Raw genomic sequence first — 6587 nt, 5'->3', positions numbered from 1 at the left:
CTTTCCCTAAACAAACCAAACAATCCACCTAACAAGAGTCAGAGGAGCATCTGGGAAATAAAGTGGAAGGACTCTATAGGTAAGTATACGTTCTGCCCAAATGAACACCCAAATGAGCATGCATATTTAAAGAAAACCCTTGCCATGAAGGCAGAAATGACATTTGCATAATGATTTTACTGCTGCTACATGATTTACTGTATAAATCTTTAATTTGATGTGAAATCCAGTGCAACAGAAATAAACAAAAAACCCTTTCGCATTTATTTATGTAATTATATTTTACCCTCGAAGATGACTTTTTATCACCTCCAGCTCCCTGGATACTTATGGATACTTTTGGAATACCAGGTAGCTTTGTTTCCTAGTTTTTTGCTTCCCTTCAAACTATCCATAGTCTAGGTTAATCCGTATTAAAATGTCTTGAACCACACATAAAATTTTTTCTCCAATTTCAGGTTATTTCTTTTCTTTTTAATTCTTCTTTTTGCATATTGCCTAAGTATTTCTAATACGTAAAACTGATAAATGGTTTATAATCCTAATAAATTGTGTTTGGGAAAGATTAAATTTCTGCACACTCATCACAGAATTTGCAGTCCCAGGGCAGGCAGGCCATGGCTGCTCTCCAACACTGGATTTATTCAGGTGTCATCTGCTTTTTCACCTTTGCTTTTTACATCTTATCAGCACACCTCCAGGGACAAAAATTTCAGGGAAATCTGAATTCCTTTAGAGAAAAATGGCCATAAATCTTTTAGGACATGTACAAAAATTCTTAAAGGATAAAAAAAGTGTATAATCTACTAAGTTTCTTCTGAGGAAAGTTAAGGAGCATTCTAAGGCTTTAGTCAGTCTCAGTATAATGAAGACACTGGCCTGGCTGTCATTGGCACTGGGGATAAAATTGCTCTTTACAGTCAGCCTTTAGCAGAAGCTCACAAACAGATGGTGGGATAACAAGCTTCCTGGTCTTGATGCAGAACTTTACCAGATAATTTTTAGAGATTTGGATTCTTTGTTGCTATTGTTCCATTCATGGAAATGAGAATGAGAACACAAATTGTTTATGTGGGGAAAAAAAAAAAATATTTGTTTTCTGCAATTACTGGAGATAATGAGAAATGAGAGTTTCCCAAGGGAGATCAAAGGTAACAACTGAATTTTTGATATTCATAATTCATTTCTTGCATCTTCCTTTACACGTGGGATAAATCAACCTTGGGAGCTGATAGCAGCAGGACACTTTTCCTGCATATTCATGCATGCATTCATCAGTAGCATTATGGTTGGAGGTGGGAAGGAATTGGGTTGTGTGTATTCCTCATCCCTTTATGTTGCAAAAAGCAGTTTTGACTCACTTCCTAGTCCAATCCTAATATTGTTTAGGTGGATAATGGAGTTGAGGACCACAGAAGAAAAAGAAATATGTTATTATATGTTTGCTGTCCAGAAAGTACGTTATTTCTGAGAGTAACAGCACTTGGAAATAAAGTATTTGGTATCAGAAACATCCCGGCTGTATTGTCTCCATTCATTTCTACAACTATGAATTTTGCTTGGAATTATAGTCAATCTGAGTTTTTGAGAAGGGCTGAAAAAAAGTGAAAAACACCAACTGATTGCAAAGGAGCTCCATGTTTTTATCTTTTGCTTCTCCTGTTGACTTGTTTTAAAGGCAGACACCTGAATAATTCAGACAATTGACTTTCTATAGGATGAATTCCTTAGGAGCAGGAAGGAAACCAAGAACCTGTCCAATTTTCCTCAGCATCAAGAACTCATTTGAAAACCGTGTTGATAGTTCTGTGTGAATTCCTAATTCTTCTCACCCAGTAAACCACATTATTAATGCTTTTATCAGCAACTGTTTCGGAGTTTCACTACCTGAGTGTTTCTGTATTTCTGAACAGCTTGATGTTGCTTTCTGCAAGGAAAGTTTTCGGTTTCAAGATGCTCAGTTTCTGTAAACATCTTCCATCAGGAAAAAAATAAGAAAAAAGGAATATAAACCTGCACTGTAATAGAACCTTTGTTACTGTTCTGTGATTACAAATAGTTCCTTAGTAGTTGCAAAGCCAGGTCTCCTCAGAGTTATGTGGAGTGCTGACTCCAGTCTTGCTTATTGAGTTTTCAGAGCACGCTTTGGTGAGAGAATGATGCTGCTCCCATTTAAATGAGTAGCTTGAAGTCAAACCAGGCAGGTTAGAGGTCTAAGCAGTAACCACGTGTCCCTAAACAAGTATCATATCTGTTCTTTTGTAAGTTTATGAATCTTTTCATTACCAAATTTTCATTAAAAATTGAGCTGTTTGCATATGTTTCTTGAAATTGTTTAATCATTATTTTTAAATAAAAATACATATATGTATTATTTTAATTTTTTTTTTTTTGTAACAAAGAACTGGTCTGTTTCCAATGTTCACTGTAACATTGCTACAAAAATATTTATCAGAAATAGCAAGAGCAGGCTTGGTTTAGGCCCACATAAGTGAAGAAAGACCAGCTGCACTCTTCAGAAAGCTTTGGTAACACATGAACTCCCCTTCAATCAAGACTGATGAATTTATTAGCATATGTGAGATAATGTGGGAGCTTCACTGGTGGAAAATAACATAGCAGGGGAAGGAGAGTTGATTAACAGGGTGTCTTGGTTCAGGAGCTGATTACTCAAGGTGTTGCATTAGTTAAATCTTCATGCAGATAGATGACCATCTGAGGTGGTCACATGTATTGCCCTTGAAATAGTTAATTCAAAACTCTGAAACATTCATCTCCTCTAATGGTTTAAAGAAAATTGAGTGTACACTAGCAAATAAGGTGCTGAGACAGTCATCTATCAATCTGGTGTGGTAACATTGTCTTCTTGTGCTCCTTTATCTGTTATAAACTAAATAAGACATGGTAGATATTAGATATGCTTTTAAACTGTTTGTCAGTGTTCATGTAGACTTTGCCTTAGTAACAGATCTGTGACTGATTCATTTTACAGTACAAATAAATTTTTATAATAAAATGAAGAGAAATACCCCTTTTAGTAGTCTGCAAAGATGATGAAGGGCCTCGAGGGGAAGCCTTATGGGGAGAGGCTGAGGTCACTTGGTCTGTTCAACCTGGAGAGGAGGAGGCTGAGGGGAGACCTCACTGCAGTTACAACTTCCTCATGAGGGGCAGAGGAGGGGCAGGCACTGATCTCTGCTCTGTGTGACCAGTGACAGGACCTGAGGGAATGGCCTGGAGTTGTGTTGGGGAGGTTTAGGTTGGATATCAGGGAAAGGTTCTGCACCCAGCGGGTGGTTGGGCACTGGAACAGGCTCTCCAGGGCAGTGATCACAGCACCAGCTTGACAGAGTTCAAGAAGTGTTTGGACAGCGCTCTCAGGCACACGGTGTGACTCTTGAGGATGGTGTTGGGCAGGGCCAGGAGTTGGCCTCAATGATCCTTGTGGGTCCCTTCCAGCTCAGGATATTCTATGATATGATGTTTACAGAAAATAAAAGTTGAAAGATATGCTGGAGTTCAAGGCCAATAATTTCTATTCATTTATCATATTTACTTTTAGACTTCAGTAATTTCAGTATTTCAGAATTCAATTTTTACCTCTGCAAATCTTCACATATCTTTAGAAATAAGCTATTGCTTTCAGGCTCCCATTTGCCACAATGCCAATCTGCCACTTTACATACCAAATATGCAATGTCCTCTTCCTGACAAGATGCCACAAGCAATGAATTGCATCTTTTAAACAAAGAATATAAATTTATTTAGCATCTTTGAGAGAAGTTTCAAAAATAATACTGCTTCTAAGAGTGTAGTAGTGTCAAGGAAATCTTCCATTTTCTTCAGGATGAGAGAGTAAATGTTTTGGAATGTCACAAAGGGCTTTATGTTACTACTTTTCTGTGAAATAAATGTATCTTTAAATGTTCATGTAAAATGTGTTTTCTATTTTTACACAGTGCTGATAATGTGGGAAAAGGAAAAAAATACTTATGTTTTCCTGAAATTTCTGTCTTGAACTGTTTCAGTAGCCCAGTGCATGGCTGAGAATCAAACACAGAATTCTCTGACTGTGAAAGTGGAAAAGGAAGAAGCTACTTTGCAGTCTTTTTTAAGAGCGTTTTTGCAAAGTGACACAGGTGTCCACTGGAGGACAGCATGAAGTCACAGAGGGTGTCTGTGAAGGAGCAGGATCATGGCACCTGTACACAGAACTCTATTTTATATGATGATTTCTGCTTTAGTTTCAGGGTATTTTGTAGAGAGACAAAGATGAGTTTCATCTTATTTTATCTTTAAACATCCATAATCACCTTCAGTTAATTATCTGAAATTCCCTTTACAATAAATTGAGAGAGAAACATTGGTAACATTGCCCCAGGCATGGCAGTCAAAGAACATATGCAAAGGAAGGTTTGAAGGTTTAGGCAATAAATTTCATTAAGGAAACTAAAAGTCTTACAAAAAGTACACCTAACTTCCAGGGGAAAATGCGTATCCTCAAGTCTACTATAGAAGCAGCAGCCTTGAAAAGTAAAATAAAATTTGGCCCTGCTAGTCCTTCTGAAGAAAAATGTGCATGTTTGAACCAAAGTAATATCCATGGGCAACATGAGGTTGAAGCTGATCTACCCTATTTTAAATGTGTTTCAGGATGAAATGCATTAAACCCAGAACATCAGTAATTGCAATGACTGGATCCACAATTAGGGAAGACAATTTTTGGAGTGTTCAGAGAAACAGATGAGTCCTATCCTAAAATGAAGTTAATTTTTGAGGCACTGTTCTGATATTTTTGAGGATGGCTGTTTTTTTTCCAACTGGAGCTAGCCAACTCTGCTGGAGCAGTTAATAGGGGGATAAATTCTGCTCCAAACATACTCAGGGAAGTATTTACTAGGAATTTTAATGAAACAAGTTTTAACTGATTTCTATAAAAATCACTGTAGTATTTCTCTACGATAGATGCAGTTAGCATTATGGGAATCATGGAATCTGTCATAGGGTCAAGAGATAATACAATAAGAAAAAGACTTGTCTAGGATACAGAAGGCACAGTGTCTGCAAAACTGCCTTGAAAACTTAGAGAAGCAACAGCTGAGAAAGTTCTCCCAAAAAAGCAAAAATTCTTCCAAAATTTTGGTGTCATCAACCTTCATTGTTCTATTTGATTATAGCATAATTTAAAGGTCTTGTCCTAAGTCTATTAGGTAGATTCTCCAAATTATTCAGGCATTTCAAGATGCAAGTAGGTCCCTCAGTTCTTATTTCATTGTGAGTGGAAATATCACTGGCTGCTGCTTTTTGTTCTTAAGTGTCTAAATGTCTTTAAAATCCTACTCAGAAATTCTTCCCATCCAAATACTCTGTCACCAGAGGAATATTGAAATTCAGCCTTCCTCAGGAAATTAAGATAATATGACTGTGAAACTGAGGCCTGAACCCATGCAGTTACTGAAAAACAGGTGCTTCACACTTCACTGTCAAATTTTGGCTGTAGTTCAGGAAAGCACTTTAATACATGCTTGAAGCCCATTAAAACTTCAATGAAAGTTAAATGTGTTCTTAAGTGTGGTCCTTAATATGAGCCATCCTTTTCTGGAGCCTTTCAGTTAAAAAAAAACCCTGGACAGCAGAAGAGAATCTTTTGAAAGAAAACAGTGAAGCCTTTCTCATTGAGGGGTTTTAAATTTGTCACTGTAATCTGCATGTAAGATGGCAACGAGATGTGTTTTCCATGAGTTTTCAAAAATCACTGTTGAGATGGGTAATTTCTATATGGAAAAGCTGAATTTCTGAGAGAAAGATAATTTCTGTTGACCCTAACAAGTATGATATTAGGTTTTGTCATGGTGTTAAAACATATATATTGTAATCCTTTGTGTGATTCTCTCTTTACTGCATCTGTAGCTATATTTTTATTTAATTGATAGGATTCAAGTCACGAGTTTTATTCATTCAAGTATTCAAATAGTGCAAGCCAGAGACAGATTAAAGCTAACTAGGACCCCCACGAATCAAACTCTTGGCTCTCCTGCAAATTTCAGACATTTGCAAATGGAAGAAAGTTGTCACCCCAGATGAAAGAGTTAAAGGGCTGTCCATCTGCATATTTGGAAAGGTTGTGGTGGCCTGCACACAAACTAATAGCCTTCTGAAGCTGAGTGAGAATGTTCACTTGCTTGAAATTTGCTGTTTCCCTTAGAAATTGCATTGTTTAACTGATAATTGCTCTTTGTCATGGTGAGTTCCATCTCTGTTCTTATAGAACCAAAGCAGTTACTTCTGTTTTCATTGAAGGCTTGAACTGACATTTGATTTTATATTTTGGGCAGTGGATGCCCCAAGACGGGACCCCGGATTTACAGCTTTCCAGTGTCATTAATTGTAGATGCTCAAGAGGCTAGCAGAGAAATTTTCCACCTTTTAGAGTCTCCTGTGAAAATCTCCATTCTCACACGAACTAGCGGAGAGACAGTTTGCTATTTTGTAAACTATTTGCAGGTGCAGGGTGTTGTGAGAATGCAATGGATATTGTTTTGGTTCACTGAAGAAAATATTTTGAAATAGGCATTGTAGCATTCAGC

The sequence above is a fragment of the Corvus brachyrhynchos genome, unplaced genomic scaffold, assembly GCF_000691975.1.
Source record: "Corvus brachyrhynchos isolate BGI_N302 unplaced genomic scaffold, ASM69197v1 scaffold101, whole genome shotgun sequence".
Classification (NCBI taxonomy): domain Eukaryota; kingdom Metazoa; phylum Chordata; class Aves; order Passeriformes; family Corvidae; genus Corvus; species Corvus brachyrhynchos.
The sequence above is the reverse complement of the archived record's forward strand: the minus strand, read 5'-3'. Positions refer to the sequence as shown.